Source organism: Denticeps clupeoides, unplaced genomic scaffold (genome assembly GCF_900700375.1).
Source record: "Denticeps clupeoides unplaced genomic scaffold, fDenClu1.1, whole genome shotgun sequence".
Classification (NCBI taxonomy): Eukaryota; Metazoa; Chordata; class Actinopteri; order Clupeiformes; family Denticipitidae; genus Denticeps; species Denticeps clupeoides.
In genome coordinates this window covers 135,395-161,187 of record NW_021629704.1, presented here as the reverse complement: position 1 = coordinate 161,187, position 25,793 = coordinate 135,395, and the positions used below count along the sequence as shown (strand labels likewise).

At 42.1% G+C, this 25,793-nt stretch overlaps 1 long non-coding RNA gene, 1 other non-coding gene and 1 pseudogene across 2 annotated transcripts; 1 reads left to right on the top strand and 2 right to left on the bottom strand.

Annotated features, from left to right (window-relative positions):
- Nucleotides 1-5,316: 5,316 nt before the first annotated feature.
- On the bottom strand, nucleotides 5,317-5,478 carry LOC114772228 (U1 spliceosomal RNA). Its single transcript, XR_003743918.1, has one exon. It is a non-coding gene; the product is annotated as a U1 spliceosomal RNA (small nuclear RNA).
- A 6,217-nt stretch (nucleotides 5,479-11,695) lies between these two features.
- Nucleotides 11,696-17,034, top strand: LOC114772186 (uncharacterized; annotated as a pseudogene).
- Nucleotides 17,035-19,499: 2,465 nt separating this feature from the next.
- LOC114772187 (uncharacterized) lies at nucleotides 19,500-20,827 on the bottom strand. The gene is made up of 3 exons (XR_003743889.1): nucleotides 20,774-20,827; nucleotides 19,758-19,792; nucleotides 19,500-19,639 (listed from the first exon to the last, which is right to left on the bottom strand). It is a non-coding gene; the product is annotated as an uncharacterized LOC114772187 (long non-coding RNA).
- Nucleotides 20,828-25,793: the final 4,966 nt, after the last annotated feature.

The window sequence follows — 25,793 nt, the reverse complement described above, 5'->3', positions numbered from 1 at the left end:
TGAATTCTCTGATGAAATCGTTCACGGCTCTGGACAGGGCCGCACCCCCTCGATCTGCATTTGGGAGGTGCTTGGAAGAGTTCAGAAGGTCTTCTGTTGTCCATGGCCTGTACAAACGCATTAGGCCCCTGTCCCAGCGACTGAATCATGGGAGAGTTGCAGTTGAGGGTCCTGATGGTTCAGAAGATGTGGTGGCAGACCGGGTCTTGGGTGGAGAATATGGGGCGGCTGCTCTGGTGGTGGTTTTTTTTCTGAAGTTGAAGCAGTGATGCCATCATGCTGTGGTGGTTTCTGCTGTTCTTGTAACGGTTTCTCCAGCGGGAGTTGCTGCTGTTCCAGTGGGGGTTGCTGTTGGGGGTAGGGCGGAGGGGTGGAGTCCAAACTCAGGTCGACCCGTGTGCCCTGTAATGACGGATACAACGAGGCAGGTGCAGTATCAGAGAATTTTTTTTTGGTATCAAGGTTCAGCGTGTCTCCCTTTTGTTTTCTTTCCCACAGTCAGCGCAGTCAGAGCGTTCTGGGTTTTGGCTTGTCTCTTCGGTCACCCTCTGCTTCCCATATTTAAAACAGTCTTCCATTACAAGCATTTTCCGAATTACTTTACTTTTACTTGACTGCAGTATTTTTTGCCTGCTACCCTCTAGCCCCTCCTTCAGCTTTTTTAGCTGAGTTTGACTAAGAGACCCACCCGCAGGAAAACCGTAATTTTCATGCCAGTCCACCAGGTGATTACACACATCATCACCATATTTCTGTTTCATCAGTATCATTAACTTAGTTTCGGGACTAATAGGAGTGTCACTTTTCCCACTTTTATTTCCCATTTTTTACGCACACAGCTTTCTCGAGTTTGCCCGGGGAATTCACAGCCCAACGAAAACAACTGCTCTTGCTAAGAGAGCTCACAGATAACTAATGGCTCACAATTCTTCCCGTTTCACGTTTTCCCTTTGTGCTCTTGCCTTATTACTCACACTGATTGAAATATTACTTAATGATTGAATGATTTTTTTTTTTTTTTTTTTTTTGTAAAGAAGGCTCACACTTATTTCACACTCGATCTCCAAGATCATTTTACTCAGAGGACTTTAACCTCTATTATCCCACACTGGATCTCCAAGATCCTTTACTCAGAGGACTAACCTCTATTAAACAAAATAAAAAGTGACACTCGCTTAGTTGGATCAACTCAGTTGACTACAGAATAAAGCAAATATGCAATTCCCCTTATCAATTTGATTTTGGATTTATTAATCTTCAAAATTCTGCAGTTTTCATTAAATGTTTGAGAGGTGGAATATTTTAGCTCACCGTGTTCGCGTCCCCAGACGACAGAAAAGAGAAAATCCCGGCGGAATCGGCCAAGGACACTGACCACAGTCCCAGTCACTCCGAAACTCTAAGACGAGGTTTTGGAGATGGATCTTGGTGACCCAGGGTGACCAGCCCTCCGGCATGTCCTGGCGGATTCACGCGGATCCTGTTCGTGACGCCAATTGTGGTGGAAATTCTGCCGTCTGGGGAGCTGCAATAAAGGAAGTCAACTGAATTGATTATCCAAGTTTATTTGCGCACGGGGACCCACAAGAGAACATCCCCCCGCTTGATTACAGTTCACAAGCATTTATACATCTGGGGTGTACAAGGTCGAAAAGCAAGCTCGCACCACTTTGGACAGTGGCGCCCATCAACGTCACAGAACCTTTCTTTTATCAGTTTATGTCTAGTTTTTGCGTCAAACTTTTGCATCAACAAGGTCAGACCTAAGATACACAGTTGTCTTCTGACTGTTCCATGACCAAAGGTGAAACGCGTGGAGAGTCTGGCCTACTAAATTTCGTGGAGTGTCTGGGCCTACTAAATTTTCCTTCCACACCAGTCCTCATGGAACTATTACAGTCATATAGTTTAATTTCAGGCTATAAACTGAATTTTTCTAAAAGCACCATTTTGCAGGTTAATCAGTTGGCAATGTCACTGGATCTTAGTTCTTTTCCATTTAAGCAGGTTGTGGAATTTACTTATTTGGGAATTAATGTCGCCCGTTCTTATAAGGACCTTTATGCGCGTAATTTTAAAATTCTACTTGAGCGTACAAAAAACGATTTCTCACGATGGTCTTCATTGCCCATTTCTTTGGCTGGAAGAGTGAATACCATTAAGATGGTAGTCCTACCACGCTTTCTGTATTTATTCCAAATGATTCCTATTTTCCTACCCAAGTCTGTCTTCAAGGAGTTAGGTTCTTTGATTTCTTCATTTGTGGAATAAATCTGTCCCGCGGATGAGGAATATTTCCTTGAAATGCCTAAAGTACCAGGTGGTATGGGTTTGCCAAACTTCATGTATTACTATTGGGCAGCAAACATAAGTAAATTAATATACTGGATCTTTGCGTGGCGTGATAATCCTGGCCCTGCTTGGGCAGACATGGAATTGCGAGGTGATTCAGGGCTTTGTCCTATTTCCTTAATGAGCACCCCTATATCTATGCGACCGTACTCACGCCTCCTTAATCCTGTAGTAAAACACTCACTTAAGATTTGGCTCCAGTTTCGGAAACATTTTCGTATAAAGCAACTAAGCTTATTTTCTCCCCTTTTGAATAACCATCTTTTCTTACCGTCCCAAACGGATGCAGCATTTCAAACCTGGCACAACAATGGCTTGATCTTTATCAAAGACCTCTTCGCTGAAGGAACGCTTATGACATTCGAAACATTGCAAAAAAGTTACAATATTCCCAAATCTCATTTCTATAGATTCCTACAGATTAGAAGTTTTGTGAGCAAACACTTTAGATCTTTACATTCACCGGCTAATTCACCTGCAGATTAAATTCTTGCTCTGAACCCCTTTATGAGAGACAATATATCAAAATGATATACTCTGATCCAGAACATTTATTCACCCTCATGGGAGAAAACTAAAGTGGCATGGGAACAGGATCTTAACATTGTAGTTACGGGTGAGAGCTGGCAACAGTGCCTAGAAGCTATTCATACCTCCTCGGTCTGTATTAGACAATGTACTACATCGTCTACACTACTCATTAGATAAACTAGCAAAAATGTTTCCTAATACCAGCTCGGAGTGCCTACGATGTCACCAAGGGCCAGCTACTTTAGGCCACATGTTCTGGAACTGCCAGTCATTGTCCAACTTCTGGGAAAATATTTGCATAGTCTTGTCATCTTTATGTAATAGAACGATTGAACCTACACCATACATTTCTATTTTTGGGATCCCCCCTCCAGATATAATTCTTACGAAATCTCAAGCCAAGGTGGTAGCTTTCGCCTCATTAATGGCCAGAAGACTTGTTCTTCTGCTGTGGAAATCAGACAAGCCCCCCTCTTTCAATAGTTGGATTAAGGAAATGCTCTCCATGTTGCAGTTGGAAAAACTGCGATGCAATCAAGCTAATCGTCAGGAAAAGTTCAAGGAGATATGATCACCATTTATTGATTATGTTAAATCATCCAGTTTAAGTCCAGCATAGACATGTTATTTCTTAATGCATATACAAAGTAAAATACTACAACACTGAGAGGAGACAGCTTCCCTTCCCCCTTTTTTTATTTTATTTTGTTTTGTTTTTTGTTTAGTTTTTTTTTATTTATTTATTTCTCTTCTTGCTGTTTGATGGGTGGGTCTGAGGGTGGGGGTGGATATTGGTCAACAGCTGTTATTTGTTTGTTGTTGAAAAATTGAAAATCACAAATAAAGCATAGAAAAAAAAAAAAGATAAATAAGAAATTAATGCGAAACTAATTACAACAAATAAACGTCAAACAAAATGGAAAAACAGGGAAAAAATGCAGCGCAACACAGACAAGTAGCCAGAACAACAAGTTGCGTCAGCATCCCAGGGGATATGCGGGCAAAACCGCAAGTGATGTCGACTGGAAATTCAAGGGAGGCAGGCGGAGCCCCGAAAGAGGAAACCGAGGCTCCTTTTATTCAGGCTGTCTACAGCAGAAACAGGTGGACTCAACTGGCAATCACCAGGATGACAAGGCATCATCTAGAACATTATCAGAGCATTTTTTGTACCTGATCTCCAGATGAAACTCCTGTAGATATAAGGAACAGCGCATAGGACAGTGGTGGCCTAGTGGTTAGGAAAGTCAGAAGGTTGCCTGTTCGAATCCGCCAAGGTGCCACTGAACAAAGTACCGTCCCCACACACTGCTCCCCGGGCGCCTGTCATAGCTGCCCACTGCTCACTAAGGGTAATGGGTTAAAAGCAGAGGACACATTTCGTTGTGTGCATGTGTGCTGTGCTGCAGTGTTTCACAATGACAATCACTTCACTTTTTCACTTCATAAGACCCTAATTGGCATTTTTCATTCTGGTGAGAGGGTTATTACCTGTATGACCCAACTTAAACTTCAAAATGTTGCAAAGACAGCAACAACTCCAAGGCGTCCTTCTCAGTGGTGCTGTAATTGAATTAATGCTTCAAGAACTTCTTAGAAAAATATCAAATGGAGTAATCAAATCCATCAGCATCTTCATGTAACAGTACAGCACCAGCTCCAGTAGTGCTTGCATATACCTCCAGTATGAACAGCAGGTGAGATTTTGGAGCAGCCAGAACTGTAAAGTTACAAGGCCTTGCCTTGGCATATTCAGATACCTTCTGACAATCTGCAGACCAAACAATGTCAAAGTTATTACGAAGCAGATTAATCAGAGGCAACACAAAATCAGAGAGGTTTTTTACAGAACCTACAGTAGTACCAAATCATCCAGAGGAATCTACACAGCTCTCACTGAGTAGCTGGAATGTGGAAGTCAGAGATGGCTACTACTTTAGGGTCAAACTTGAGCAAACTCACACTTTCTTCTCCAGGGGAAGACTTTCCTTGTAACTACTGATTGTAAGTCTCTCTGGATAAGGGCGTCTGGTAAATGCTGTAAATGTAACTTTGCACTGAGACCCCCACTTTTCACAGAAAAGTTCAACAGGCTCCGGATGGTGTGTCTAAATCAGCAGGACTGAAGCCAAGTGACTCTTGGAGTGTTTCAAACAGAGAAAACATCAGTGAAGTGAAGTGATTGTCACATGTGATACACAGCAGCACAGCACACGATGCACACAGTGAAATTTGTCCTCTGCATTTAACCCATCACCCTGAGTGAGCAGTGGTCACCATGACAAGCGCCCAGGGAGCAGTGTGTGGGGACGGTGCTTTGCTCAGTGGCACCTCAGTGGCACCTTGGCGGATCGGGAAGCAAACCGGCAACCTACTGATTATGGAGCGACTTCCTTAACCGCTAGGCCACCACTGCCCCCCCCCAAAAAAAATCAGGGGAGAGCACGAACGCAGTCCCCCACTACCAGAAATTATGCAGTCGAGATTCCCACATTTGGGGAATTGGCAGGGTTCAGCAGTCGAAGTGCAATGACTGAGCCTCGCCCTGGGTGAACCGCCTTCTTGGTCACGGTATCTCCCCTGCAAGGTAAATATCAACCCATCAGAAGTTGCAACCCATTATCACACTCTCTCCCTTCACCAATCAATCTCTCCAAGGCTCCTTGAGACTCGACACTTCCTCGACACTCGAGACTTGAGACTTCCTTAAAAAGGTGTGATAAAAACTAGAGCCCTGATCTGTCTGTACTACCTTCAGTGGTGGAGGAAGTACTGAATCTTAGTACTTAAGTAAAAGTACAAGTAACCTGCAAAATATTTACTCAAGTAAAAGTAGAAGTGCTACATCAACAATCTTACTTAAGTAAAAGTCCTAAGTACTTACTTTTAAATTTACTTTAAAGTATTTTTTAAGTAAAAGTACTCACACAATGGTTTGTCTCAACCTCTGGGGTTTGCCATTTTGTAAAAGCATAGTACATATACTGACTTATGCCTGTACTGATGTCATTGCTCATAATAATTACAAACAATTATACAGTATATGTGTATTGGAAAGTTTGGTGTGCTTATTGTGTGTGCACTCTGCAATACTGTGTGTACCTTAGAATTATGTGGATGACAAGTTATCTACTAGGTATGACAGATAGAAGGAGAAAACTGAAGGAGGTTCAGATAGAAGGACGTTGTATTGAAAATCTTAAAAAAGAAAAACAACTAGTGAATTAGTTCATTTTTTGAGCTGTGAACTTGGTTCAAAATTGTAAAAAATTAACTATGAATGTGAACTAGTTCTTTTTCAGTGGGAACTGGCACAACACTGAGCTGGACATTATGCTAGCAAAGACATTAAGCTATCTTCTCTGAGCTAATAAAGCAGTTTTATCCTACCACCGTGTTAAAAAATAATGAAGCTACACTGGTGTGATTTTTATACTATTTCTGTATGTCAGCGTACATTTCGCTAGATAATAGTATCATTACAGGTCATAACATACACAAAAGCATAGCATACCATAGCATAGCTTACCTCTATATGTTTTTTCAAATTTGAAGGGGAGTTTTTAAATGGCAACAATTCTTTATGTTGAGGCAGGCATGGGATGCAAAGAAATCGCAAGGACTCATTCTTTGCTCCTTTGTACTAAAATAAATTTCTGTCATGATCCGGACCGGCAGGGGTGACTCCGGATCCGGAGTTTCATGTTCGTCTGGTGTATTGTTCCCTGATCGTGTTCATCTGGTGTATATTTATATAATTGTATAAAACTATCCTGTTCGTGTCTGTTCGCCGTCAGGTCACTGCGTGTTAATGTTCCCTTGTCGTGTGAAGTCGTGCATATGCGTCCTCCTTCATCGCCATGTCCAGCCCCCACGTGACAATTTCTTAAATCTGGCCAAGGATTTCTTTGTGATTCAGAGCTGCAGGGCTCTGGGTCCATGTTGAATGTCTTGGTCTACCAGCTCGTGCTGCTAACTGACACGCGCTCGGCCATCATTGGAGCTAATAAATAAAGTAAAGTAAAGTAAAGTAAAGTAAAGTAAAGCCTGATTGGTAGGAAATGGCAAAAAAGGCCAGAACGCGATAGACTAACTATTTTTTCATGCAAGTGTTCATAAAATGTAATGAGTAACGGCATAAATTGTAGAAATGTAGTGGAGTAGAAAGTACAGATAATTGCCGCAAAATGTAGTGGAGTAAAATAAAAAGTATGCATAGCCTAGTGGGTAACAGACTTGCCTGTGATCCAGAAGACCCAGGTTCGAATCCCACTTACTACCATTGTGTCCCTGAGCAGGACACTTAACCCTGAGCTGCACCAGGGGGACTGTCCCTGTAACTACTGATTGTAAGTCGCTCTGGATAAGGGTGTCTGATAAATGCCAGAAAGATTTAATGTAGATGTGAACAGATCAGTGCTCAGACTTCGTCGTAGGCAAAGGACCTATGCAATCCAAAACAATCCTCTCCAATGGCTCACAAATCACCGGGATGGGATGGAGCGGAGCAGGGAGAATCACCATATTTGGTTTCCCTGCTACTTTATGAATGACAGTGTTTAAATACGTGAGACTTTAAACATGGCCAAAAAAGAAGTGCTGTAAGACATACGATGGTATGTCTTATTTATATTCAAATGACCTGCAAAGTCATGGTCATGCCCTAAATTCAGCAAGAACCACAAGCTGAAAAATGTCATCTTAGTTGTGTGAATGGGTCCACTTCAGCAATAACAAACCACCTTCCCAGTAAAATGATGCAGACATTTTCTCTTCTGGCAGCAGCAGTACAGCTGGACCAGAGAAGAATTGTTCTTTTGTTTGTGACCAATCAAAACCTTATCTAAGGCCAGCAGCATTTCACCAGCAGCTGCACCACCACCAGACATGGACGCAAAAGTTGCAGGTGCCGATATCACAGGCAAGGGTTCAAAGAAATAAATGTGTCCAAAAACCCAATTGCGTCTTGATATTTACAAGTTTGGGCTCGAGTAACAACACATGCAGGAAAAACTGAAGCAAGGCTTGAGTCCAAATCCATACCGGGCACTCGGGATCTCTGACTTTCAGAATTGAAAGACCTTTTCTCCCAGGGGGACTGTGTGATAAAGTGAACTTAATAATTGACACTGTGTCTGGGACTTTTAACAGAAGGCCAGAGAAAACAGATTCAGTTTAGATTTAAACACTGAGACTGAGTCGTTCCACAACTGCGGAGCTCTATATGAGAAGGATCTGCTCCCAGCTGTGTCCTTCTGTACTTTGAGTACCAGTAGTATCACCACACCCAACTAAAACTTCACTAAGGTACTGCGGGGCGAGACCATTTAGAGCTTTATAGGTCAAAAGTAGGATTTTGTCAAACCTAAATGTGATGGGTAGCCAGTGCAGTGTAAAAAGACCGTGGGGAGAGAACAGAGTGTAAAAAACTCTCTCTACCCACACAAAAGCACTGTATTCAAACCCCATCTTACAGCAGTGATTGTAAGACTGGGGTGATGTGGTCAAATTTCCTGGTTCTGGTTAGAACTCTGGCTGCAGCATTCTGTACCAGCTGGAGTTTACTCATGCACCTACTAGAGCATCCAGACAATAATGCATTGCAGTAATCTAACCTTGATGTAATAAATGCATGGACCAACTATTCTGCATCATGCATTGAAATGATATTTCTTATTTTCGCAATATTTCTAAGGTGAAAGAATGCTATCCTAGTGACATTGTGTACGTGCAAATTGAATGAGAGACCTGCATCAATGATGACACCTAGATCCTTTACTTCAATACTTGGTGAAATAGAAAGACGATCCAGAGTTATGATGTAGTCAGCCATCTTATGCCTGGCTGCTTGAGGCCCAAGTACAAGAGCTTCTGTCTTATCAGGGTTTAACAGAAGAAAGTTAGTGAGCATCCACTGTCTAATGTCCTTCAGACAATTCTTTATTTTGTTCAGCTGCTGCTTCTGATCTGGCATTGCTGACAGATACAGTTGTGTGTCGTCAGCGTAGCAATTTACTATATGAAGACGAAACACCATTGATGTCCACAAACTGATACAGACCGGTAAGATATGATCTGAACCATTCAAGGGCTGTTCCCTTAATCCCAACATTCTCTAACCTGGCAAGGAGAATAGCGTGATCGATAGTGTCAAACGCTGCACTCAGATCAAGCAGGACAAGCAGCTAGATGTCCCTGATCAGAGGCCAACAGCAGGTCATTAACCACTTTAACCAGCGCTGTCTCAGTGCTATGATGAGGTCTAAATCCTGATTGATATACTTCATGGATATTGTTACTGTCTAGGTATGCGCTCAGCTGCTGGGCTTTTTTTTTATATAAATGGATATCAAAGATTTTTGATATAAAAGGAAGGTTTGATATCGGTCTATAATTTGAAAGCTGACTGCAATCAAGATCGCGATCAAGACTTTTCAATCAGGGGTCTGATGACTGCTACCTTGAACAAACTTGGTACGTGGCCGGTGCTAAGCGACGAGTTAATAATTTTGAGGATAGAATTTATAATATCGGGTGCTACTTGTTTAAGAAAACTTGTAGGATGCGGATCCAATGTGCAAGTACATTGATTTGATGATGAGATTAGTTTAATTAGTTCATGCTCTTTAATATTTAAATTTACAGCATTTATCAGACGCCTTATCCAGAGCAACTCAGGGTTAAGTGTCTTGTTCAGGGACACAATGGTAGTAAGTGGGACTCGAACCCGGGTCTTCTGGTTCATAGGCGAGTGTGTTACCCACTAGGCTACTACCACCTTAATAAGGTTGAAGCGTTCTAATCAGTGGTCAGCGATTTGAAGATTATTTTCCATAGTAATATCGACGGAGCTGTTTGTTATGCTTTTAATCTTATCTCCATTGGTAACAATTTTAGTATTTAAGAAATTCATAAAGTCGTCGGTACTATGATGATATTGAGTGGTGGTATCCGTTTTTGTCCTGGTTAGTTTGGCTATAGTGTTACACAGGAATCCAGGATGTTTTTGTCTATTAACGAGGACAGATATGTCGATTGAGCTGCACTAAGAACCTTCCTATGGTTAAGGAGGCTCTCCTTCCTTGCTATTCGGAATACGTTCAATTTACTTCAACGCCATTTATGGTTTAATTTACATTCTAAGCTTTTTTTTTGTTGCAATTTTTGCTATTATGCATTTTGGTAGTGGAATTACAGTGATTTATAGTCCTATGATATGATATTTGAAATCATTCTGCTCCACTGGGTGTTCAGCTAAGCTACCTATGTAGCCCCTCCTCCTGTCATCTTAGGTTTGTATTACCTTACCCAGGTGTCATAGTGGGTCCACGCAAATCATAAGACGCTGCAGACGTTTTGTTTACATATACCTTGTTGCTTCATGTTTTTAGATAATATTGTGCTAGTTATGTTTGCCATTTTTTTGCCAGTATTCAAAATTTAAATATATGTGGTGGTTAAACCCACAATGACCATTCATGCTTGGTGTGCACAACCAGGGCATGTGTTTGGGTGTGTGCTACATCATTTAATTCTTGTCTCAAATATTACGACCCCTCCATACGAGAGGCAAAAAAAATCTAACTTTGTACGGCACTATGGTGAAGCAAGAAAAACCCATTTGCAGTCAACATGAAGACTGCTTAATTACTGATTAATCTGCAGTTCCAAAATTGTGTTTGACAAGGCAACTGAAGCACTGCATTATGGGATTTGTAGTTTGTGTGTTAATAGTAGGGATGCAACAAAGAATAGGAAACTAATTTCGATTTGTTGTGTCGTGCAATGCGGAGACATTTAATTATTTAAAAAAAGACTTTAGTTGAGCGCTGATTGGAGTGAACACACTCGGTCTCTCTCACACACTGATGCCTGCAGAGTTTGCCTTTATAGACAGGGCGGAGTAAAAAAACACGGAGTCAATGCGTGCTGCAATGTTTCACAATGACAATCACTTCACTTCTTACTGCATCCCTGCCACATCAACACCATCTGAGCGGCTGTTTTCTGCAGCAGGCAACATAACCTCAAAGAAAAGAGCCAGGAGCATGTGGAGTGTGTGTGTTCTGTTTTTGAATAAAGGGTTGGAAATTAATGCTTCTTGTTTTTTTTTTATCCAATTCTACTATTAAAATAATCGTTAGTTGCAGCCCTAGTTAATAGATCTGTATAATCTCATGGGATGTGGCTCGCAGGCTGCAAGAAGCCAATGACGTGGCTAATTTTGAATCACCCAGACAAATCTAAAAAGCCAGCTGGACATGTTTGGGGAAAGAGATCTGGTCCCTAATGCTATGCTAACTCTATACAATTTACTTAACAACTGCAGTCAACATATGCAAATCATTAAACATAAATATGTTGAAATGCTAATCTAATTTAACCAACTAATTAACAGCTCTGGTGGGGTGGCAGGTATATACAGCATTTATGACATATATTTGAGTAACAGAAAATGAGATACATTGCATTTTAATGTTACAATATCACAATAATCTTCAAATATTGAACTGTATTTAAAAATAAATAAACTAATGGATTAAAAGTAAAACACTCTTAAGCCTCTCTGTGGCTTATTTATTTTCCAACGGCAAAGGGAGCCGCAGTGTAAGGATGAAAGAGCCGCATGGCTTGAGAGCCATGGGTTGCTGACCCCTGCTCTAGATACAATCTAACCTGTTTCTTTCAATTAGTTTATTTTAAAAATAAACTAAACTCTGAATTGGCTTCTCTAGTATTTGTAACTTTGTAATTGTATATTAATTTTTGTATTTTGTCTGGAGGTAATACGCCATTGTATTTGTGTTCTCAGAGGCCTGGAGTAATAAAGAGGATGAAGAAAATCTTATTTTTACCTTTGGCCTTCCTCAGGCCCTTGAGCTGAATGAGTGTGACCCTACTGTGGATTCTGTGATGCTGCTGTTCTTTGTGGTCCCTTCTAAAACAGACAACCTCTGTCTCACCTTCAGCAGTGGCTTTCTGGATCCAGTACGACAGGTAATATTTGCAATTTTTTTACTTCTACACACTCCTGTTTCCTCTCATGCTGATTCACATGCTACAACACAAACATTATGGGATAACCACACACCTGCATGTCTAGCTGAAGAAATCATGCTGATAGACAGGAGATGGGGCAACAAGGTTTGGGCCATTTCCATGCTCTTCACCATGCTCAAGACACTCTACACTTGTTGAAATACATTTAGTTGCTAGTAACAATTCCGCTGGGCTTTTACCTGTTCATTTCGATGCAAAAATTATGAGACGGTGCGGAGTTGAAATGGACTCGAGCCTCTGAAGATTATGTTTTTGGTTGAACCAGGGTGTGGGACATCTTTGACCATGATCTTAATAAATGTATAAAATGTCTAATTCTTCACAACGTAAAAGAGCTGTGTGCATGCTCACACTGGAATAACGTGGCGAGTTTTCGCTTGCCACTCATTCTGGCTGGAATAAAAGCTTTTTGTCAAAAAAAAGCGAAAGTCAACAGTACAAAATGCCCATTTATTACTTACTGACTAGCGAGAAACTGGCTGCTCTTATACTCCATGCAATGTAGACTGCACCTAACTGCCCACCTGCATAAAACCGTCTTTAACCCCCTTTCAACACACATCTCAACATACGACATCCAGTTCGCTCATTCTCAGGTGAAAGACCTCAGAGATTTTTTTGGCTCTTGTGCCTCATTAAAAATGTTGGGCCGTATGTCTAAACTCAGTACATTAGGGATTTGAAACTTTGAATGAGGGCAATGACAGTTTGTGAAATGTGAAAACTATTTGTAATTACAAATGAATAATTCTGTCATCCACCTTCTTCAGACAGCTTGCATTTCATGGAAGACACAGTTCATTGTTCTGACTGTGAGAACATTTCAAAGAGATGAACTAACAAAGCAACAAGTGAGCATCAGCCCAGAGCCATCAAGCACAGACAAAGGTGAGAGAGTTCTACATGGCATTTCTTACAAAGTGAGAAGTTTTTATATTTTTGCTATCCCCACCTCAAGGGACAAAGGTGGACCTTTTCAACGTACAAAACATCTTACTGAGACGAAGTGAGAGGGACAGCAAGAGTAAGCACCCACTTCTCTTAGTTACATACAAAGGAGGATCACATCAGGACCAACCCAGTGGTTTCCGTGCCAGTGATCACAGGTATATTATGTAGTGTGAATCAATGCTGCTTCCATTTGTCACAATAGCAGTGGAGATATTTCCTGATATGAAAATTATATAATGAAATGCCAACTTTGTCATTTCATTTTCAGTGACAATTCAGTGAAGAATCTTAAAAAAAAAGAAATAGACTATTTGCATTTTACACTCATGTATTTTTTGTCCAGAATGAGGCAGTAAAGTGTGTAAAATTTCCATTGCCCATTGAGACATACTGTGTGTGATTTTGGGCTATAAAAGAAATAAATGTTGTTGTTGTTGTTGTAAAAAGGAGAGAGGCTGTAGGGATGGCTGACAGCTTTAAACATTAAATTTAACCTGCCACTACTGATGAAGTAAGGTGTGCAAGATCCTTTTGGTGGTACAATTATAGTCTGAAAAATAATCCATATTTCATGATTATCTTGGTTATTTTATGTGAATTTATTTTATTATTTATATTACATTTTACATTTACATTACATTTACAGCATTTATCAGACACCCTTATCCAGAGCGACTTACAATCAGTGGTTACAGGGACAGTCCCCCCCTGGAGACACTCAGGGTTAAGTGTCTTGCTCAGTGACATGATGGTAGTAAGTGGGATTAGAACCTGGGTCTTCTGGTTATAGTCTAGGCTTAGATTTCTTCTGGGTCTTCCAACAAGACAATGACCCGAAGCATACATCAAAATTATTCCAACAGTACCTCAAGGATACCAAAACCAATCTTGGAGTTACCTGCACAGAGCCCAGACCTCAGTGTTACTGAGTGAATGTTCATGCTCAAAAACCATGCAATTTCGACCAGCGAGAACAATTTGCAATCAAATCAATTTGCAATCAATTTGCAATCTCTCTCTACACCAATCACTGCACCTCCAGGAATTCAGTCTGCTGAACTTGACACCGCCTGCAGATTAAACCACCATCATTTGACTCATTCAGGATGGTGACTGATCTTCATACCGACAGGAAGTTGAGCTGTTGGTGCAGTCAGCACAACCTGGAGCTGAACACACTCAAAACTGTGGAGATGACAGTGGAGCAATGCTCTCCCTCAGACAGCCCAGTGTCTTCTGTAGAGACCTGAAAGTTCCTGGGTACCACCATCTCCCAGGACCTGGAGTGGGAGATCAACGTCTCTTCCATCCTCAAGAAGACCCAGCAGAGGATGTACGTCCTGAGACAAATGAGGAAGTCCAGTCTTCCACAGGAGCTGCTGATCGAGTTCTACACTGCAGTCATTGAGTCTGTCCTGTGCTCCTCCATCACAGTTTGGTATGGAGCAGCCACTCAAGCACAGGAACAGTCAGATGGAGAGGAGGCAGCTGAATAACAGTTATTCTAGAGGCAAAACATCACACAAAGACTTATGGGCATCAGCCCAAGATCAGACACTGACCATACAATCTGTATGTTTGCCTGTGTAAATATTGGTTCCTCACACACATTCAAAGCTGCAATCAAAATTATATTTTAGAAAAAACAATATTATAATATCTTTGCCTCCGTTTTGCTGGCCCATTAGGGGTCGCTACGGCAGATCAACTGTCTGGTTGTCCACACATGATTTGCTAAATATTTTACTCCGGAATGCTCTTCCTGACGCCAAGAAATGCACTGTCATGTGCATTCCCAGTGATTTGGTGTAACAGAATAACATATAGAAAATATCAAACAGCACTGAACACAAAGAACTTTTTAAATCAAATGAAACACAAGGAGGTCATATTGTCGAAAATAGCTCAAGAAATAGCACACAAGATCACATAGGAATGAGATCATGGTTCAAGAAGTTTTTATTACAACTGTTTGTTTGACCTGGGTGCATGGAATTTGGGACCTTGTGTCTCTGTGAAGATTAATTGCCACTGTGGTTGGCATCTTTATGACTGGTCTGTTGAAGGTGCAATGGGTGTGATGCCCAGCGTGAGTCAATCATCTGACACAAGACTTCCATCTGTGGAATGTGCTGACAACAAAACCACACAAAATTGACCAATGGAAATCAAAATTATCAACCCATGGAGGTCTGGATTTGGAGTCACACTTAAGATTAAAGTGGAACAACACACTACAGGCTGATCTAACTTTGATGTAACTTTGACTGGCCTGTCTCCCGGTAGTGCCTGCATGCTCTAGGCACTGCTGACAGACACAGCAAACCTTCTTGCAACAGCTCACAATGATGTGCTATCTAATGCATAATACTAACTGCCAGATGCCTTTACAATGAGCTAATTATTGTTTTGTATGAAGGAAGGCACAATGGGGGCAGTGTGGCATGGCAGTTAATGAAGCGGCCCCGTAATCAGAAGGTTCAAATCCCGAGCTGCCAAGGTGCCACTGAGCAAAGCACTGTCCCCCCACACTTCTCTCCCCTGGTGCTTGTCATGGCTGCCCACTGCTCACCAAGGGTGATGGTTAAATGCAGAGGACACATTTCACTGTGTACACGTGTGCTGTGCTGCAATCGGTTCGCTTTTAGTTTCAACAAGTGCATGGCTCAATTGGCTTATTACATTTTATTATACTTAAGTATGAACAGGATACTGAAATGAGGGCCAAAACAATACAATACCTGTCTATAAGGGACCTGCAAAACAAGCCAACACCCAAGGTGGGACCTTTGTTTCCAGGCTTATTGGTGGAGATAATGTTGTGTCTTATTTATGTATGTATATTATATTAATATATGTTTGTATGAATGTAGATGTACTTTTTTGCAAAAATGTAGTCACCTGTGTGCTGTGTGACCGCATATCAATGTGATTATATTGTTTCTTTAATGTTCAGTTGCCTCTAGTTTTGAAATATTGCAGAAGAAATATGCTTCTTAACCCCAATTATGCAAGTAATCTTTAAATGTAAAATCAAAGAAATTCAAGAGTGAAAGGGTGAAAAATATGCTAAGATAAATGGTTAGGGACAAGGAACATTAAGTGACTTTATAACCTGCAATTTTATTGGTCCACTGGCCCTTAGGCAATTTGGTTCTCAATCTGCCATTTTCTGACATTGCAGAATGTTCTTGTTCCTGTGTGAGCTGCAAAGGTTCCTCAGTGAGGTTCTTCCTCCTACACAGTTGTTGCCACATCCAACAGGTGGCACTAGTACAGTTTCTCTGGACACACTGGACACCCTGCCACCTCTGTCATTGGGTGTGGCCTCCAGCGAAAACTTCCTTCTGGGTCTGCTAAACTCATCTGCCCCCACACTGTTCTCTTTCCCTCATGAGAGGTCAGGGCTCAGGAGCCACCGAGGAGAGCTGTCCTTGCGCCCCCCCACTGCTTTCTCTGTTGAGGTTGAAACTGGAGGAAGCGATCAGGGGAAACAAGTTGGGACAGGATATGATTAAGAAGGTGCAAAGACTCAAAGATCTCTGTGCTCTGTCCAGGGAAGGGGACCAAACTGAAGGTGAGCAGGGGAAGCATACAAAATCTAAAAGCAAGAACAAACTGTATAAAATTAACTATATCTAATCTATATCTATTATACTAAACCTTTTAAATATCCCAATTTTACAAAAGTGAAATCTTTTCTCTTAAAGCCACAGATGAAAGCAGCTCAAGTGAGAGTCAGTATCTGGCCCTGCTGCTGCTCAAGGCGCTGCAGACAGTCCAAGGGGTCTGGGAAGCTCTTCCAGCTCAGAGAACTGCCCGTGGAGGCCAGGAAGAACCAGCTAAGGCCAAGTGCCATCTACACAGCCTGACTGTTTCCCTAGAGAAATACCTACTGGAACCTTCAACAGCCACCATCAACAACTGCCAGGGAGTTTGCAGCTTCCCACTGCCCAATAGCAACAACCATGCCATTCTTCTAAACAGTCTAGAGCAGAGTACGGTTCCCCCAAGCCGTTTGCCGTGCTGCGTGCCAGTGCAGTACGCTGACCTGCTGGTAATTGAGCTCCACAGTGATGGCCCTACCATCTCAGTCAAAACTAATATGGTGGCAAAGGAATGTGGATGCCGCTAGCACACATGCACAAAACATTTTCAGCACAGACAGAAGTAATGTGCTCAATAGTATTGGACATTGTTAAGTTATAACTGAAACTACTATATTCTTTTCCTTTTCAGGGGTGCAGTACATTAACAGTCTTTGGGTTGCTTTGAGCAAATGAAAAACAACTTTGCATTTATAAATATTTCATCAGCAAGTAATTGTTCCTCTAGTGTTATAAAACTGTAAAACCTTTACTAATGAAATATATTTAAATGTATCAGATGTTTTTTCACAGCTTCTCTCTTTTGTAAATAGCAGCAACATACCATTATTTTCAAAGTAGAACATAGAAATACCATAAAATAGGCTGGATCTCATACATCAAACTATCATAAAGCCTAATTATCTTTTTATACAATCCTTTTCCAACCAATGTGTTCCATGGCTGAAGCAGTAGAATTGTCGGCAACATCCGTGATAGTTCCAAGATGGTGTGTTCAATACTTGAGGTCAGAAAAATAGGCATGGGTTGATAATGTTGAATGAAGGATTGTTATATAAAAATTAAATGCTTGCATCATGTAGAAAGTGTCAACAAAGAGCTGGCCGTGTTCAAGATGGCGCTGGGTTTTACAGTCGATGTCTATCAGATTCAGAGTCCACCTGGGAATGGGTGTCGTCCAGTGGATGGTCACGGCAAGCGAGCAGCGGGGTGGTGGAGCAGGGGTGTGCTGTTGCTCCTTGGCCATGAGATGAGACTGGGAGGTTTGGACCTTCCACTGCGTGTGCTGGTGATGTTCGTGGCTGCGCTCCAAAGGTTGTTGGTCGCACTCGCAGACATAGCATTGGTTGGGGAGGACACAGGAACACAAAGACTGGACACCAGGAATGTGGAGAGGATGCAGTAACAGGGAGAACAATGTTTGAGCAATAACAGAGACTCTCTATACACATGGTGTTGTCAGGATCCTCCTTTGCCATCTAGGACCAGGAAATCAGGAGCCTTCTTTCCACACCTCCAAGCAGGACATAGGACCAGGAATTCAGGCACTCCTTTTGCATGTACAGGCAGGAGGCAGACCGTTAAATCGGAGACTCTCCCACTGTTTGCCATGTGAGTAGGCTGGTTCCATAGGCCATTTGGCCATGTCTATTTGGGTCTTGAGTCGTGTTTCCTCCAGTATTCAAGATGTCAATCCCATACGCTTTCCTCTGTGGTCCACCCCTTTGTACATTCTCTGTTTGGCCTCAGACTGAAAACGCCTCCAAGCCGGACCTTCGGGAATTCATTGGGCCAGCTGTCCAGACCATCTTGGCCTTTGGCTTGTGCATCAGAAGCTTGAGAACTTGAACCTGGCATTGGAGGCTCAGAGACCCTTCCCTCCTGTAGGCAGACAAAATAGGGAAGGGAGGTGGGGCACAGACCACAAATACTGACCAGACAACGAAACAGTCAGTCACAGGAGGAGAGGCTGACATTGCTGACGTTGATGCAGGAGCGGAGGAAACGAGAACCAGTTCTGGAATATTTAGCCATAGTTGCTGGTGGAGGATTTCCCAGCTGTACCAGGGCTTCACATAGGAGAGACAAGTCAGTCTTCTGGTAATCGCTGGTGTTCAGAGGCAGATTACTCAGACAAAGAACACTTGCTGGGTCTACCGTGTGTGTTTGATTCTAAGACCTTATATGTATTGGCAGGGTATTGCAGGGGCTGATTGAGGCAGACCAATACAGGAATTAATGTATAGAAGTGAGGTCTGAGGGACAAAAGTGATTAGATATTTTTTACCAATTCAGTACTAATTTCAAAGTTTTTTTCAGCATTTATTTAAATGACTGACAGAGTGAAGTTTTGAAAACAAAACAGTGGTGCCATGGTTCTATTAAAATCTGACTCCCAGGACTAAGATGTGTGTCAGGCATTAGTGTGGTAATCTGTGCATTACCATATTCGTACAATTGTATGTGATGTAAGAGTACACACCATAGCATTAAATTTCACTTATCAGTGGTTTTTATATATAAATATTTTAAATCAATAATGGAGAGTCTTTACAATAAGGTAAGTGTTGTGTCATGCAAGCATGTAGGATGGAGAAAAATTAAGTGAGAAAGAAATATAAACATGTAGACTAGCATTAAATCAAGCAAATAATATCTTATCCTGAAATTTGTTGTCTTCTTAATTTTTCTTTTCTCTCAATGTCAGAACCCCAATTCCAGAATGCCAGGCCTTCCCAAATATAACCTTCAGCCTGAAATCCAAAGAGACAGAAAAACAATTACAACCATTTTACTGACAAAAATATGATAGAATGATTTAGACATGCACATGAAGCTGCAAATATTTACTACCAGATCTTTAGTGCCATCATTTACACCCAAGCTATCTTCAAACATTGCATCCAGGGCTCTGAAACAAATCAAATGGAGTGAATCAAATGACTGCATTTTTTACGCACACAAGAGATGTGACACCTAAAGCCACTTGAATGAACTGTCACCTTGTACTTGTTCAACACCAGAACTGACCAACACAATGATCATTGCCACCGCTATACAATGGTTTAGTGTGACGCCTTTCCATGGGTTTTCAGCCAGATTTAGTGACTCAATGGGCAGTTTCCGCTGATATGGCACTAAATGTGAAATCACAAACTTGAAAATTACTTTACAGTAACACAAGAACACAGTATTAATGTTGTTTTTTCATCATGTATATAATAATGCAAACAAATTTAATGCAAACTATTTTACTTGGAATAAAGGTCTTTTTGGAGGAACCAGGGGACCTGCATGAAAAAAAAAATCTTATTAAAATAATTCTAATTAAAAAAAAAAAAAAATAAGCGCTGCTTTCAGAGACATTTTAGCCTGTGCTATATACATGTCGTATACTACTCACTGACTCACTTTCCTAATCAGGGTCACAGCTGTCAGAGCCCATCCTGGAACATTGGGCACACACAAAGCTGGAGCCGGGATTCAAACTCATGACCTTGGAGGGTGACTGTATGTCTATCATATATTATACAAATAAATGCTGTCAATTATGCTGATTACGTGTGGGATTACGTGTTCTTCTTTCATTACTTTAAATAACCCCATGATTCATTTCATGTTGCTATGAAGAGCATTAAGATATTGCAGGAAAAGACCATATATGAATATAAAAGTGAAAATCGTAAGATCTGATAAAAGATAATATCATGAAATCACAATTTAATGATAATAAATAATAAATAAATCCGAAATATTCATTTTATATTGTGATTTCATATATTGTGCTCATTAGGCTTGAGTGATCAAGACTCTTTCAAAAGTGCACCAACAGGACACACACTTTGTCCTGCACTGAACCTCATAAGATGCATATATTTTGAGTTGATATCTGTCTGTTTCAGCTATGGCGCCATATTTTCTCATTTATTAAAAATATACAAACATACATTTTGCCCAGTGTAGAATGTGTGGTGCTTCTCCTTCCTCAAACCGCAATGGCATTAAATATATTGAGAACTTAATTTACAATATAAATATACACAAGAACTTAAATGGCAATAAAATTTGGCTATGCATTGTAAAATAATCTTTAAAGGAACAAGTTAAGGCTTGCTTCAATAATCTGATTTTATAAGCAGAGAAATTTGAGGGAAAAAAAGTAATATCCAGACCAAGGAATTAAATAACTATCTAGAAATATTAATTTAAGATTGTGTTGCTTCTAATAAATTTAAGAAGCAATTTACCTAAATAAAATCAAGGCACTATACCGTGTGAGTGTGAGTCCGGTGAAGGCACAGGGTTTCTGTTGACTCATGTTTCTGATTGACGGGACCAACAGTAGCCTACAAGCAGAGGCGTAGCCATTACTTTACATACTTGGGTCCAAAGGCAGCTTACTGAAAAAGCAGGACATTATCTCAATAATAAGAAAGAAAGACTAAAGGCAGTGTCCCTGCTGTGATCGGGGTAAATACAAGCATTGTCGAGACAGGACATTCACTGAACACATTGCCTATATGTGTGGGCAGTGGTGGCCTAGCGGTTAAGAAGGCAGATCTGTAATCGGAAAGTTGCCGGTTTTGAATTCTTAACCGCTAAGGTGCCACTGAGCAAAGCACCGTCCCCACACACTGCTCACCGGGCATGTTTCATGACTGCTCACCAAGGGTGAAGGTTAAATACAGAGGACACATTTCGTTGTGTCACCGTGTGCTGTGCTGTATTTCACTATGACAATTACTTCACTCTTAGATCTATTTGAAAATAAACCATTCAAATTAGAGTTCAGCGTCCTGCCCTTTGCTGGTCCAAATGTACAACCACCAGCCACTTGTTACATTCCCTGCACCCCGCCCACTTCAAACAGGCTAGTAGAGCTGATCACAGCTTGCCACCACCGCTTACACTCCCACAACAAAGTGCAGTGCCGAAGGTAGCCCCCTGGAGGGGGTGTCAGCACTGGGCGGCCGCTTGGGGGTCCCTGGTTCTCCTCTCCTGAATCCGCCTCCAGAGGAGTTGGTGCCAGATGACCTGCTGTTCTGTCTGTCTGGGTGTATTTGTGTGTGTTTTGTATGTGTGTTGCCCCCGGTTCTCCTCTTCCTCCGCTAGCTGATGAGGGGAGGGCTGGTCGGCCTCCTGGGAGGCAGTGTGGCATAGAGTTCCCAGGATGGCAAGAGGGTCCAGCCTAGACGAGCAGGAAGAGGGCCTGCTTGTCCCAACAGACACAAAGGGGCTGAGCCATTAGGGGTCCGGTGAAGCCCCCACACGCTCAATGGAGGTGGGCAGGACGCGGGTCTGCACATCTTATGGCACATCTCATTTCTTGGTTGCCACAAAGTAGCACCCTTGAGGGGGGGTACTGTGGCGTGCAGGGGCTGGACGCACATAGCAGACCCTCCGGTGCCTGATGAATAGGTCCTAATCCCACCTGACACTACTTCAGACGGGGCAATTAGGACCTATTCTACTGCATTAATGTGGACCTGAACCCTACCTGCGTTCCTGTCAACCAACACATGCCTTCGTGTCATAACCGCGCTCTTGGTCTTTCATCTTTCTTTTCTTCTTGCAATGCAGTAGTAAATCTTACTTACTCGAAAGAATAACCATTCATTCTGCAATCAAAGCTTGAAACATTTAAGATACTCAAATAACTTGTAACCCTTGTGCAACTTAAAGGATCATTTACAGTAGTGAAACCCTTTCAAGAACCCAATTTAAACCAACTTCATTAAACATGATACTGAACAACTTAGACTCTTATGTCTTTTTCACTCCAACTAGATCTATGTCATCACATAATTTGTCCACGTTGGTAAGTGTCTCTCTCTATGAACAGTTAATGTTGGACTGATGCTCTCTGCCGTTGAAGTCATCCATGCGTGGACACCAGTACAGTTCCCTGAGGCATTGTCTTGTGTGGACAATGCCCTGGTGCCCTTCATGCGCTAACTGTACAAAGCGCTCCCTAAGAGATCTGGGAACCACCAGGCGTTGTACCTCTGAAGACCAATGACAACTCCACAGCCTTTCATGATGAACGAAGAAAGTAAGGCTGCAGGTAATCAGGGAAGAAGCTTCTGACTTTGGGCCATTTTGGGCCATCTGCTCAACATCATTGACAGCACTGTCTGTGAGAAGAGGCACATGTGAGACACATCATATTGAAAGCACATCAGCCTGGCTGACCAACGTGCAATCCTCATGCCAGCTCTGTACATGCCTATGGAGAAGAGTAGTGGGTGCCTGATGGTCAGTCCAGAGTGTGAATCTGCGGCCCCACACATATGTTCGCCATTTTTCAACTGCCCATACACAGGCTAGGGCTTCCTTTTCTGTAGTGGAGTATTTTCTCTCTGCAGCTGACAGGCAAAGGCCACAATGCGTTCAGCATTGCCTGCGTGAACTTGAATTAGAACAGCTCCCAAGTCAGAAGCATTCATCTCGATGAGAGTGGGCAGGTCTGGGTTATAGAGAGCAAGTGCAGGGCTTTGCAGGAGCAGTGGTTTAAGGTTCTTGAAGCTTTTCTCAGCATTGTCATTCCATTGCAATTCAGCCTGAATGTTTGCTCTAAGCAGTTGCCGTAATGGTTCTACCAGTGTAGCATAACTTGGTATGAAAACCAGGATGTCAAGCCAAGGAAGGAGCGTAATGCCACTATATCTCTTGGCACAGGAGCCTCAGCTATGGCAGTCAGATGGTCTGTACTGGGACAGGGACCTTCTCTGGAGATGACATGTCCCAGGAATGTAATGCACGTTTGACCAAAAGCACTTTTGTCTAAATTTATTTGAAGGCCTGCATTCCTAAGGTGCTCCAGAACTGCTTGTAAGTTTCTGTCATGCACTTCTTTTGAATCTCCATACACTATGATGTCATCCAAGTAGTTCTGCACACCCGGCAGGTCTTTCAGTATTGTTTGCATCATTTTCTGGAATGCAGATGGTGCAGAGGCCAGGCCAAGAGGTACCCTTGTGAACCGGAAGATGCCCTCATGGGTAATAAAAGCAGTCAGCTTGCGGCTCTCAGGATGCAAAGGTAGTTGGTGATAAGCTGAGCTCAAATCACCCGCTAACTGTGAAAACAAGTCCTCCATATGAGGAAATGGATAGCCATCCATAATTATGGACTTATTGGGTTCAAGAAGGTCCACGCATAAACGCAGTCCACCTTCGCGTTTTCGTACTACCACTAGAGGCCATTCAGCAGCATCCACTTGTTCGATTATACCTGCTTGCAGTAACCTCCGAAGCTCCTCTGACACTTCTTTACGTATGCTCAATGGTAGACGTCTCAACTTCTGACATACTGGTTGCACTTCACTATTTGCTTGGACCTTCACACACCCAAGTTGGCAGGATGGACCGGAAACAACACTGTATACTGTTGGCTTTTGACTGGCAACTGGTGCCTTTGTTTTCTCCTCTGTAGCATATTTCACGTTGCCTCCCATGATGCTGATATCCAAAGTTTTAATCAGGTCGAGGCCCAGCAGTGGTGACCCAGAATTAACTCTTTTGCTCAGGTCCAGCTAAGGCAGGCTTGTAAACAGCCAATTACAGAGAGCTCAATTTTGCTTCACTTGTGGTTCACTGAGTTGGCAGTACGCAAAGTAATTGCTTGTACATACTGTACATACTAGATCTAGAAGAATAGATACAGAAGCTCTAGGGCATGCGAATTTCCATGTGGGGCTTCAATGTTAACAGGACAGGTAACCTTATCGTGAGCTGCAGCCAGAATTGAACAAGAACCACACAGTGTACAGCAAGTTCCAGAACTGCCACTTCTCTCACTTCACTTGTGAGTGATCTGCATACTTAGCAAAATGTCCCGTTTTTCCACAATTGTTGCACTTCACTGAAGAAGCATGCCCACAGCATTTATCACCAGCATGGAATTATCAAAAACCCTCCGCCATGTCGTAAACGGGCTGGGCGGCCCACCAACATGAGGCAGAAAGGGCGGTGGACTCGGTTCTGAAGCGCTCATCCTTGTCACCAGTTTGTTCTGTTGGCGTATTAAACAAATCACATGGGAGACAGACGAACAGTCATAACCACGTTCTTCATCTTTATTTTTATTTCCTCATACACCCCCTACAGGCTGGGAAGCAAACACAACAACAATCATATACTGTATAACACTGACGTGAATGTGCACAGATAAGGCCTCATTTATCAAGTGTGTGTACAGCAGACAAACTGGCATACAATCATTTCTATGCCTATTCTATGCTTCTATGACAGCTTGATTGCATACATACTGTCTGTCAGTGCGGACCTGTGCATAGTTCATTTTAAATTATGTTAAGCAGCCAGGATTTCAGGTGATGTTTGTTATGGCTTTTATATGATTATGAGCTTTCTTTATCATTTTATCTCATTTTGAGAATATGTAGTTTGTTGAATTATTACAGTAATGACTACTTTTTACATATTGTCATATTTCACTCACAAGTACCTCGTGTGTAAATGTGTACAGCAGTCAAAGAAAATGTACACATCCAGTATAAATTAAATGATTGTTTAATTTATGCAGCACTGTAGGTTAAACAATGACCTTAATTAGAGCAAAGACACTCATTATATTCAGCCATGTTATCATATGGGAGAAGAGATACAACAGTGCGAGAAGTGCACAAACAAGTGTAGTAGGTGGACTCTGGAACGGCGGACTACTACGATGTAGTAGGCGGACTTTATCTCTGGTCTCACTACTCTCCACTCGCTAGACTTCCTGGCGCTAACAGAGACCTGGATATCCCCTCAGAACACAGCTACACCTGCCCTCTCTTCTGCCTACACGTTCTCCCACAATTCTTAGAAAAACTGGGAGAGGAGGGGGTACTGGCCTTTTAATATCAAGAAATTGGTCCTTCACACCAATGCCTCTCCCACGTCTTAACATCTCTTCTTTCGAATTCCATGCAGTCTCAGTTTCTCCTCCTGTGAACATCCTTCTCATTGTCTTATATCGCCCTCCAGGGCCACTTGGGCCCTTTATAGATGAATTGGACACTCTCCTCAGCAGTTTCTCCTTAGAAACCCCCCTAACTCTCCTTGGTGACTTCAACCTTCCATCAGCCAAACTCAAATCATCCTGCCTTCTTCCCCTTCTCCACTCTTTTTCCTTGACCAACAGCAACATCTCTCCCACACACAAAGGAGGGAATGTCCTGGACCTGGTCTTCGGTCATCCTTCTCCAACTTCTGACCTTTCTTCCACTCCCCTTCACATCTCTGACCACCACTTCCTTACCTTCACACTCACTGTACCTACAAGATC